At 41.7% G+C, this 12,255-nt stretch overlaps 1 protein-coding gene across 4 annotated transcripts in view; it reads right to left on the reverse strand.

Moving 5' to 3' along the window:
• SPOCK3 (SPARC (osteonectin), cwcv and kazal like domains proteoglycan 3) overlaps positions 1 to 12,255 on the reverse strand; it is a 421,631-nt gene that overhangs the window by 12,913 nt on the left and 396,463 nt on the right. The gene's annotated exons all lie outside the window — the stretch shown is intronic.

Raw genomic sequence — 12,255 nt, forward strand, 5'->3', positions numbered from 1 at the left:
TTGTTTGGCCTCACTGTGCGTCACACATACGAATGTGCAGTCAGGTTCCTTAGGGCACCTACTCAACAGTCAGAAGTCGGGCTTACATCCACCTTGAGTAACTGGTGTCAGAGTGAAGTGGGGTAGTAATATACACCTCTCAGGATAGCTGTGAGAGTTAACTAACCAGAATATAAGGCGTCTAGTACTACTAATAAGTCTTTCATTCAGTGGCAGTTACTACTGTAATTATATATTATTTACTATTCTTTTTGCTGTTCAGGCTTTTTCTGAATAAATATGCTAGACACATGCCTTGCTAGGTGGATATAGCTATAACTGAATAATAATACCCTACTCGTAAAGAAATAAAATTCATTTTTTATTCAAAGAAATGAAAATGCCCTTTGAACAAAAGTATAATTAACACGTAATAAATAATAACTTCAATAACGCTCTGTATCTTGGTACAACCATGGTGACCGTGATAGTTCACAAGTAATATCCGGAGCAAGAAGAACCAGCAGGTACTTTACACACTGCTCTGCCTTCTGCTTCCCACAGGCAACTTTTTAAGCACACAGCCACTAGAGTTAGGCAGCAGGGTGCACTGGCAGCAGATGTGCATCAGAGCCACACACCATTGAAGTGTGGGTTACCCGGGTCAGCTGCCGACCTCGTGAAGGCCCGGTGTCCTAAAAAGCAGCAGATGCAACGTCAGCGTGTGAAGCGTAACTGAGAAATTGACTTTCAACTCTTCTTATCTGTCAGGTTTAAGCTACCTTGAACGCGGGTTTTGTCACCTGGTTTTTGTTTTATTTGCTACTTTTCATGCATTGCAAGTGAAAAATACAATACTCGCGTCACTGGTATGGTAGAGAGGGTGTGTTTGGAGATATGATGGCTTTCTGAAGACCGAGCATCAGAAAGACTGAACCTTCAACGGCAGGGGCTGAGGAGCCGTTGAACCGTTTACGAGCGGAACCCCTCTCGGGGGTAGTGACGTGTATGTTCTAATAGTTACGTGCACTATCTTGATAATTTTAGTCTGTTGAAATTCGAGATGCAAGAATAAGTGCAGATATAGATATTGAAGGTTTCCTGTTCAAATCCTATCTAGCATTTTAAGGATACTTAGGATTAAAAATGAAACAGGACTTAAACAATTCATAATTTCACCGCTTTTTCAGGGTTTATTTTACTAATAAATTCAGAGTATATTTAGTGCTTTCTACCTGTGCATCACTGTCTCGCAATGGGGGCCAAAGGTAAAGTGGTATTGTGACACTTTCATAAAAGCAGAGAGACAGAAATTCAGTGGTTTTCTCACTGTTTGTATTTTTCTTTGTAAAATTGTTTGTAGAGCCAAACAGAATTCTCCCAAACAAACAGACAGAGAGCAAACACGAACTGCTCAATTCCTATTGACTTTCCAGGTCTTGACCCTGGCTCTGAGAATGCAGGGTTCAAACATACAGACAAGACCCCATTCTCTTAGAGTTTATTTTGAAAACCAGCCTGGTTTGAGATATTGGTTGAAACTGCCTCTTACCACCCAAAGTTGTCAAATGCCCAGGGATAACATGAAGAAAGCAACCTGCAGAAGAAGATATACTAAAGTCTGTAAAACCATTCAAAGAACCTGAGTTCGGGGTGTGAGATTCTGGTGTGCCTTGGACCCTACCCTTCCGTCCCCAGCTCATTTTAGGAGGCAACGGAGAAACTTAACTGCCTTCAGCAAGATCTTTTTTGACCCACCTCCTAGAGTAGTGAAAATAAAAACAAAAATAAACAAATGGGGCCTAATTAAAAGCTTTTATACAGCAAAGGAAACCATAAACAAAATTAAAAGACAAACCACAGAATGGGAGAAAATATTTGCAAACAATGCAACCGACAAGGGATTAATCTCCAAAAATACAAACACCTCATGCAGCTCAATATCAAAAATCAAACAACCCAATCAAAAAATGGGCCGAAGACCTAAATAGACATTTCTCCAAAGAAGACATACAGATGGCCAACAAACACATCAAAAGATGCTCAACATCACTAATTATCAGAGAAATGCAAATCAAGACTACAATGAGGTAGCACCTCACACCAGTCAGAATGGCCATCATCAAAAATTCTACGAACAGTAAATGCTGGAGAGGGTGTGGAGAAAAGAGAACCCTCTTGCACTGTTGGTGGGAATGTAAATTAATACAGCCGCTATGGAGAACAGTATGGAGGTTCCTTATAGAACTAAAAATAGAACTATCAAGTGACCCAGCATTCCCACTACTGGGCATATACCCTGAGAAAACCATAATTCGAAGAGATACACGCACCCCAATGTTCACAGCAGCACTATTTACAATAGCGGGACATGGAAGCAACCTAAATGTCCATTGACAGATGAATGGATAAAGACGTGGTACATATACACAATGGACTATTACTCAGCCATAAAAACGAATGAAATAGTGCCATTTGAAGACATGTGGATGGACCTAGAGACTGTCATACAGAGTGATGGAAGTCAGAAAGAGAAAAACAAATGTTGTATATTAACGTATATATGTGGAATCTAGAGAAATGGTATAGATGATCTTATTTGTGAAGCAGAAATAGAGACACAGATGTAGAGAAAAAACGTATGGATACCACGGGGGAAAAGGGGTGGTGGTGGGATGAATTGGGAGATGGGGATTAAGACACATACACTATTGATACTATGTATAAAATAGACAACCAATAAGAACCTACTGTATAGCACAGGGAACTCTACTCAAGTGCTCTGTGGTGACCTAAATGGGAAGGAAATCCAAAAAAGAGGGGATATATGTATACATATAGCCGATTCATTTTGCAGTACAGCAGAAATTAACACAGCATTGTAAAGCAACTATACTCCAATAAAAGTTAATTAAAAAAGAGAAGGAAACTTACCTGCCTTTATGAACAAAAGGTCTTGGAAGAGGAAGAAGGACACTGGGAGTTAGTGATGCGAGTTTATCCCATCCCCCCACCTACTTCTGAAGGGAGGGGTCATCTGGCGAGCCTCCCAGAGCTCCGCACGGGGTGGGGGGTGGGGGTGGGGCTGCAAGAGCATCCCGTAAATGCACCAGTCTGCAAGGACAGGGAGAGTCTGACCCCCGGGGGAAGGCCTGCTTATCTGCTTTTTGATGAGTCCTGTTGCTGCCAAAGTGGGAAAGGCAGCTGGAGTACAGCGGCAGGGACGGCTCTGGGTCAAGCAGAGCCTGGAGGCTCACTCTGGATGCTGGGATGCTGAGGTGGATGGGATACAGGGCACCCCAGAGGAGGTGAGCAGAAGCCAGTGGCTGGGGATCAACAAGAGAGCTCCCTGTTGGGAGGAGTGATGGAGGACCAGCGCAGAGACCACAGAGCAAGCGTACCTTGTCCTCAGCACAGTGAGGCTGCAGTGCTGACGTGATCGGACTTTGTTTTATTGGGTGGGCCCAAAAGTGCCTTCGGATCCTCACGTAAAAATAAAAGACACAGTTTTCATTTTCACCAAGAACTTTATGGAACAGCGTATTCACCCTTTTGCTCCATTACTTTCTGCCATTTTTCAGGCAACTTGATAATTCCATCTTCCCCAAACTTTTTATCTTTTTGAGCAAAGAACTGTTCCAGGTGCCTTTTACAGTCTTCCAGGGAATTGAAAATTTCTCCATTAAGAGAATTTTGTAAAGATTGAAATAAATGGACATCCGAAGGTGCAAGGTCTGGTGAATACGGCAGATGAATCAGAACTTCCCAGCCAAGCTGTAACAGTTTCTGCCTTATCAAAAAGTTTCTGGTTATCAAAAAACATGTGGTCTTGTATTATCCTGATGGAAGATTATGTGTTTTCTGTTGATTAATTCTGGACGCTTTTTGCTGAGTGCTGCTTTCAGTTGGTCTAATTAGGAGCAGTAATTGTTGGAACTATTCATCTGGTTTTCTGGAAGGAGCTCGTGATAGAGGACTCCCTTCCAATCCCACCATATACACACATCACCTTCTTTGGAGGAAGACCGGCCTTTGGTGTGGTTGGTGGTGGTTCATTTCACTTGCCCCATGATCTCTTCTGTTCCACATTGTTGTACAGTATCCATTTTTCATTGCCTGTCACAACTGGTTTTAAACATGTAACGTTTTCATTACGTTTCAGTAGAGAATCGCATGCAGAAATACAGTCAAAAAGGTTTTTCTCGCTTAACTTAGGTGGAACCCAAATGTCAAAGCAAATTCACATAACCAAGCTGGTGCAAATGATTTTCAACACTTGATTTAGATATTTTGAGTACGTCAGCTGTCTCCTGCGTGGTATAACACTGATTGTTCTCAATTGTCTCGATTTGATCGCTGTCAACTTCAACTGGTCTGCCTGACCATGGAGCATCGCCCAGTGAGAAATCTCCAGCATGAAACTTCGCAAACCACTTTTGACACATTTGATCAGTCACAGCACCTTCTCCATACACTGCAAAAACCTTTTTGTGCGTTTCAGTTTCATCTTTACCTTTCTTGAAATAATAAAGCATAATATGCCGAAAATGTTGCTTTTTTCCCTTCTGTCTTCAATATTAAAATGGCTACACAAAAACACACCAATTTTGATGTCTTTTTTTAAATGCACGCTGATATGACAGCTGTCACATACAAACTAACAAAATTGTTTCAAATGAAGTTAAAGACAGCTAAGTGCTACTAGAGCCATCTTACGGAGAAAACCGAATGAAACTTTTGGCCAACCCAATAGAAGGAAAACAGCCTCTGCACAGGATTAGATGGGAACTGGGCTGGAAGCTGGGAGACCAGCAGGAAGTAACCATCACAGCCCTCGTGAGAGATTTTTGTGGGTTGTTTGTATCACATCTTCACTCGAGCTTCTTTTGAAGAATCATCACTCTTTAAAATATAAGTTTTAAAATGATCTCTGCCCAGCTTTTATGACGTGCCAGCCAACATCCTTGTCAGTTTTAATGCCTTGTTATTTTTCTCAGTATAGGGTGAATGAAAAGTGGTCTTAACCATTCAGTGGTTTTTGTAGCTCTACTTTGAGGAGAGCTTGTCTACAAATCAGATATCAACATGAAAGAATATTTCTGAAAATATGACATGCATAGATACTTAACAAACCTTAGACACAACAGGACCAAGAGTTTATCCTTCATGTTACAAAGAAACGGACTTCTTATAGATTACATGCCCGGTGAATGATCAATTTGATGACATGTGATGTCTTAGATGGAGAATGTCAGGGAATCTGATTTGGATTCAGGTCACTGGCCTGAGTTCTGCCACTACCTTGTTGTGGTTAAGTTATTTAACGTATCAAGGCTGTAATGTCCACATTGAGAAAATGTGGGGATTTTTAAAGTATGATCTCCATGTTACCCTGGAGATAAAAAATACAGTGAGTTTACGTTATTTGAATGATATATTTATACACAAAGTTGTGTTACAAGGGTCACTGGAATGATAAGTAACAGAAAAGGACTACAAATAAAATTATTCTGATAGTCTAAACTATCAATAAATGTATACTATTCAGTATGAGTCTGTTGATGCTACAAATATAAAATAAAATTAATTTGGAAGAAATTTTAAACTTTTGGAGCCACAGATACTATGTGGTGACTTTGAGCATTCTTGGATATGCTACTGTGTATTTATTATATATAATACAGTACAAATATTATATATGTGTGTGTATATATATATATATATATATATATATAGAAAAGAACTCTAGGTCCAGCCAGAAATCTGACTTGGGTCACCAAAGTAAAAACTTTTGCTTTCACCCAATTTCTGAAGTCTACTTTGCCTCAGAGAAACATAACCACTCCAGCTTTTGTATGATTAGTATTTCCACTATTTTACTTTCAACTAATTTGCATTTTATTTTTAAAATGGGTCTCTGAGAGACAGCATGGCAATGAGTCTCACACTTTTTCCAAGTCTGACAATCTCGGCCTTTTTACTGAAGTGTTAAGGCCACATGCATTTAATATTATCAAAATGGTTGTATTTAAAACTTCCATCTTGTTATTATTTGATTTCTCCCTCTATGATTTGTCTTTTCCTGTCTTGTTTTTATTAAACACGTTGCTTTTATTTTTTATGATTCCCACTTAATCTCCACTATCGGTTTATGTGGCAGGCAAAACCGTGGTCCCTCAAAGATATCCACGTGGACCTATGTGATGCCACATCCAAAAGGGAGTTATGAGTATGGGTGGAATTAAAGTTCCTAATCGGTTCACTTTAAAATCGGGAGCTCACCGTGGATTATCTGCATTGACCCAACCTAATCACATAAACCCTTAAAAGTGAAGAACTTTTCCCAGCTGTAGTCAGACAGAAATGACACAGGAAAAAAAAGGCTTTAAAGACGGAGGAAGGAGGCTGTGAGCCCAGGAACACGGGTGGTCCCTAGGAACTGAGCACAACACAAAGGAAAGGGGACCCTGGTCCTACAGCCGCAGGAGCCGAATTCTGACCACTATCCACCGACCAGGGAAATGGATCCTCTCCTGGAGCCTCCGACACCTCGATCTTAGTGTGGTGAGCCCTGCGTTACACCTCGGACCTACAGAGCTGTGAAACAATGAAAATGTGCTCCTAAACTACTAAGTTTTGAGGTAATGCTACATCAGCAGTAGAAAACTAACGTAGTTTATTCACTATATTTATTTTATTGTTTGGTGGTTGCCCAGGGTTTACAGTATACGTCACTGGCTATCATGTCTACCTTCAAATGATGTCACAGCCTTGACATCTGCTGTAAGGAACTTACCAGAGTGTACTTAGACCCCAATTCCTCCACACTTTCTGCAATTCGTCCATTTTAATTCTACATGTTATAAACCCCACGCGCTGTTACAACGTTTGCTCTAAACAACTTAATAGCTTTTCAAGTGATTAAAAATGAGAAAAGAAACCCTTTTAAAGGAAACTTTGTTTTCTATGCATAACACTCTGACACCAAGTGTGTGGGTTTTCCGCCCAGCAGTACTCTATTTTCTGTGGACGGCAGTGAGGGTCCTGCAGCTCAGTTCAGTCCTTACCTCTGTCCTCAGACCCCAGAGCCTATGGGCTGAGCTCCACAAGACGGCGCCCACCCCACATACCAGCTAAGAGAGGTGGGGACTTGGGTCGACTGGGCTGCAGACGGGGGTTCCCACAACACTCCTCAGGTTCTGACTTATTAGAACGGCACAGAACTCCGGGAAAACATTACCTACGTTTGCCAGTTCATTATAAAGGCAATTATAAAAGATAGCAATAGACAGCCCAATGAAGCGGTACCCAAGGGGAGTTCTGGAAGGTTCCCGGGCCGGAGCTTGTGTCCCACGGGGCTGGAGTGTGTCACCCTCTCAGCACGGGGGTGCACCCACCAACCCAGAAGCTCTCTGGACCCTGTGATTGGGGATTTTATGGAGACTCCATCACGGAGGCATGAATGACTATTAACTCCATCTCCTCCCGAGAGGACGGAGGGGGCCTGAAAGCTCCTCCCTCCTAACCGGGGCTTGGTCTTTCTGGGGACCGCCCCCCAACCTGAGGCCATCCAGGAGCCCCAGAGTCGCCCCCTTCCGTAGAAGACGCTCCTTTCACCCAGCAGTTCCAGGGGATTCGGGAGCTCTGTGAAGGAGCTCCTATCACTCTCATCACGCAGGAAATAAGGGTTTTAGGAATCCTGTGTCAGGACCTGGGGTGAAAGACCAGATATTAGAACAAGATATGCTCCCAGCGCCTCTACTACTCAGGAAATTAGGGTAACAGAGGCTCTGTGTCAGGAAACCTGGGCAGGGACCAAATGCATTATTTCTCACCATGTCGCATGTCACCCCGATAGTCCTCTGCGTAGATAGAAACTTCCCCGTGGCATCACTACCTTCTAGAAATTCCTGTAACATTTCTTGAAATCTCTCAACTTTGGATTGTTTAAAATGTCTTGATTTTAGGGCTTCCCTTGTGGCGCAGTGGTTGAGAGTCTGCCTGCCGATGCAGGGGACACGGGTTCGTGCCCCGGTCCGGGAAGATCCCACATGCCGCGGAGCGTCTGAGCTCGTGAGCCATGGCTGCTGAGCCTGTGCGTCCGGAGCCTGTGCTCCGCAACGGGAGAGGCCACAATAGTGAGAGGCCCGCGTACCGCAAAAAAAAAAAAAAAAAGTCTTGATTTTAGCTTTCTTTGCCAGGGATGGTAGTTTTTTTTCTTTTCTTTAAGCACATTAGAAATGTTCCACTGTGTTCTGGCCTCAAGTTCTGTGGTGAAAAGCTTGCCGATGTCCTGATCTCTGTTCCTCCCCACTTTATTGTTCTTCCAGCTGCTTTTAAGAGGCTCTTCTTAATGCTGACTTTCGGCATTTTGATCAGGGTATGCTTTGGTTCGTTCTTCTTTGTTTCTGTTTCTTGACGTTTGTCGTACTTGTATCTGTGGGTTTATAATATTCATCAAGTTCAGAAAATTTCAGCCATTATTTCTTCATATAACTTTCTAAGCCTCACACCTCCAGTACTGTTATTCATAGGTAATGCATCTGACATGGCCCCAGAGTTCACTAAGACACAGGCTTCTGTTTGTTTCTTTCTTCCTATGTGCTTTATTTTGGGTAGTTTCTATCACATCTCTTCAGGTACATGGACTTTTTCTTCTGCAGTGTCCAATGTGCTTTTAACTCACCCAGCACATTCTTCATTTCTTGCCAGCTTCCCCAGACATACTATGTGGGTGTTTTCTTCATATATCCCGTCTTGCAACTGCTGTCCCTGTTTACCTTTATATAACTGTGCATATTAATAATATTTACAATAGTCGTTGCAGGTCCCTGTATACTCATCCCACCATCACTGTTATTTCGGGGTGTATTTTCTGGACTGCAGTTTCTCCAAGTTGTGGACCATATTTTTATGCTTCATAGCATACAGCATACTTGGCAGATCTCAATTGGATGCTGCACCTTGTGAATTTTAAGTTATCGGTGGCTGGATTTTCTGGAATACCTCTACGTGTTATACTTACTTCTGGCATGAAGTTAAAAACCTGCACGTCAGTCTGACTCTGAAGGCAGCTTTAAGGCTTTGTTATGTGGGTGCAGAGCAGACCTTCATTCCAGGACAGATATAGTCCCACCAGCAAAGCAAGTCTTATTTCACCATAGGGACGAACAACCATTTCTTCATCTACTCACCAGGCAAGGACATTTGGGTTGTGGCCAGTTATGTAATTATAAATAAAGTTGCTATAAACATTCACATATATGTTTTTATGTGAGTGTATGTTGTAATTTCTCAAGGATAAATATCTTAAGATGGGATTTCTGGGTCATATGGTACATTTATGTTCCTTCTAGAAAACACTGCCCAACCGTTCTTCAAAGCAGCTGCACAACTTTGCATTCCCACCACCAGCGGACGAGAGACACAGTTACCCAGGCCCCACCTAGCACTGCTATTCATTTGGAGCCATTCTCACAAGGATGTAACACGCATCTCACTGTGAACAAAAGTTTAGCATCTCCCTAATGTTGATGGACATCCAGATTCTTTTCATGTGTTAATTACATCATATCCCTTCTTTGGTGATGCGTACAGATGTTCTGCCCACTTTTAGTTGGGTTGTTTGTTTTACCACTATTGAGAAATGAGTGTTATTTATATTTCCTAGATGCAAGTCCTTTATCAGATATGTATTTGCCAATATTTTGTCCCACTTTGTGGCTTGTCTTTTCAACGCTTAATCAGTAGCTTTCAAAAATCAAACATTTTTAACGCTGATGGAGTTTGGCATCGCTTTTTCCTTTTATGCATCGTGTCTAAGAAACCTCTGCTGACCAAAGGTGACATGTGTTTGTGCTTATGTTTTCTCCTATAAGTTTTATAGTCTTAGGCTGTCCACTTAGGACTGACTTTTACTTGAGGTAAATGATGACTTTGGGACTCTCTTCCATGGACTGCTCTGTTGGACACAAGTGAAACTCAGGCCACCCTTACCCCACTTGGGGAGAAAGTGAACCTCCCAGCTAGGAGCGGGGACTACACGTTCCCTTGTGCTCTGCACGTGCTGTAGGGCCTTGTGTTGCCCCATCGCGGGACGCACTGCAGCCTGGGCCCAGTGATCACATGGCCTGCCGGCCACGGCAGCTCCTCAGAGGGAAGCAGACACCAAGCTCTGGACCACTGCCTGGTTCCCCCAGGCTCTCTCCTGGTCACAGAGCCCAGGACGAGGTACACAGACGTGGTCCCTTCCCCAGGGTGGGCTGCTTGTCCCACTTCTAATCCCGACACCACCAGGGTCACTGCGGGCTTTGTTCCTGTAGCTGCGCATCTCAAAGGGAAAACCAGGCGCAAATGGGATCCCCTCCCCACCCTGTCCCAGCATCTCTACTTTCTTTCCTGGGCCTCAGAACTGCAGTCAAGGATAATCAGTCAAAATCAGTGCAAGGAACCCCAGGATCTTAAAGACAATGACACAAAATTAGTACATTTATGGATTATTATGAATGATCCCCTTTTAGTTTATATGTAATTAACTTTAAAACTAGTGAGAAGGTAATACTTCATATAAAAAAATTACTCATAAATACATTTAACTCGTTATCAACCTTCGCATTTTCCTACAGATGTTAGAACACAGGGACCCAATGCTACAAGTGATACAGTGGAGACTAAATAAACAGAAAGTACATAAACTGTATTTAAAAAGCACGTGATGCTGTCTGCTTCTAGTATTTCTAAAAATGGCTCGCTCCCTATTTTTCTCCACTGCTCTGACTGGGTCTGTGTTGTACGTCTGGGTTATCATGTGGCCCCAGTGTTCCAGCTGCGACATTCTTCTCATAAAAGGCTCAATGCCCAATTTCCAGGAGCTCACAACTCACAGTGTTATCATAAAGACAGGGGATCTGTGTGTGAAATGCTTTCCCATTGTCACAAAAAGGATCAAATCTGCTAGTCTGTCAATATGAGATGAGAGAAAAAATAACTGAGGGATAATTTAAATTTATAAAACTGAAATATGTATTAGTTAGGAAACTGACACAATGCAACATTCAAAAATGGTTTTTTAGAGTCTAAGGTAATTTGTACCTTATAACAAATTCAGAAATAACACACAGCTAGCTACGTATGGTTTACTCAGAGTGGCTTCAGGTCACAGGCTGTGGTTCTGCATGGCGTGGCCTGAAGGTCTCCGACGGCTGTGACTTCCTGAAAGTTCCCCTTAGGTCTTTGCAAGGTTCTCCTCCCTTGAGAATGATAACTTTCATGAGCTTTTATGATAGTTTTTTGAAACAGAAGTAACCTAGGGCTCAATCTTATAATAAATGTCATACTTGAGATACTTATATTTTTAGGATGTTAAAAATAATAAGTATGTGGCTTTCATCTGCATTAAAAGAATATTATATGCAAACAATTATATTAAAAAGGATAAAATTACCATGTTTGTATGCAGACAAGGATGGGAACCGCATTTAGGAGGAGGTTAGGTCATTTACTTTCTTCTCCTCTCCAGCGTTCCTGAGATATAGTTGACATAACATTGTATTATTTAGTCCAAAGTGTGCAGCATATTCTCTTAGCAACTTTCAAATACACAACAGAGCATTGTTAACTGCAGTCGCCATGCTGCACATTACATCCCAGGACTTATTTATCCCCAGAACCTCTTATCTTCTAAGTGGAAGTTTGTACCTTTTGATCCCTTTACTCAGGTCCCACATCACCCATGCCCACCTCTGGGAACTAGCAATCTGCTCTCTGTAGCCATGAGTTCTCTTTTTTTTAAGATTCCTCATACACATGAGATCATAGGGTATTTGTCTTTCTCTGTCTGACTTATTTCACTTATATCTGGGATATTTAAAAGAGAACATTTAAGTAAAGCCATTGTAATTTATTTATGTTGTAAAATTTGTCATTATCTTAAAACGCTTTCAATAGTTAAACTAAAATTTTTTAACATGGTGTGAGACTCTATCAAAGTTTGTCTGAAAAAAGTAATTCTGTATTTTACTTGTTACTTATTTTGTAACTTAGGTGTTGCTCAGCAATCAAGCATAGCTAGGGTGTGAAGCTGGGCATTGTGTTGAAAATAAATTACAACGAACCTTGTGGGAGAAGATAATGCTTAACTCTTGAGACATTTTACAACATTCTCTCCTTTTATTTATTAATCCATTTTTGTCAGTGTCCTTCCTTTATCTGTTCCTTAAGTATTGGTATTCTATCTAAAATATGACACAAATGAACGTATCTACGAAACAGAAACAG

Source organism: Monodon monoceros, unplaced genomic scaffold, assembly GCF_005190385.1.
Source record: "Monodon monoceros isolate NGI ecotype Baffin Bay Population unplaced genomic scaffold, NGI_Narwhal_1 Super_Scaffold_5, whole genome shotgun sequence".
Taxonomy (NCBI): domain Eukaryota; kingdom Metazoa; phylum Chordata; class Mammalia; order Artiodactyla; family Monodontidae; genus Monodon; species Monodon monoceros.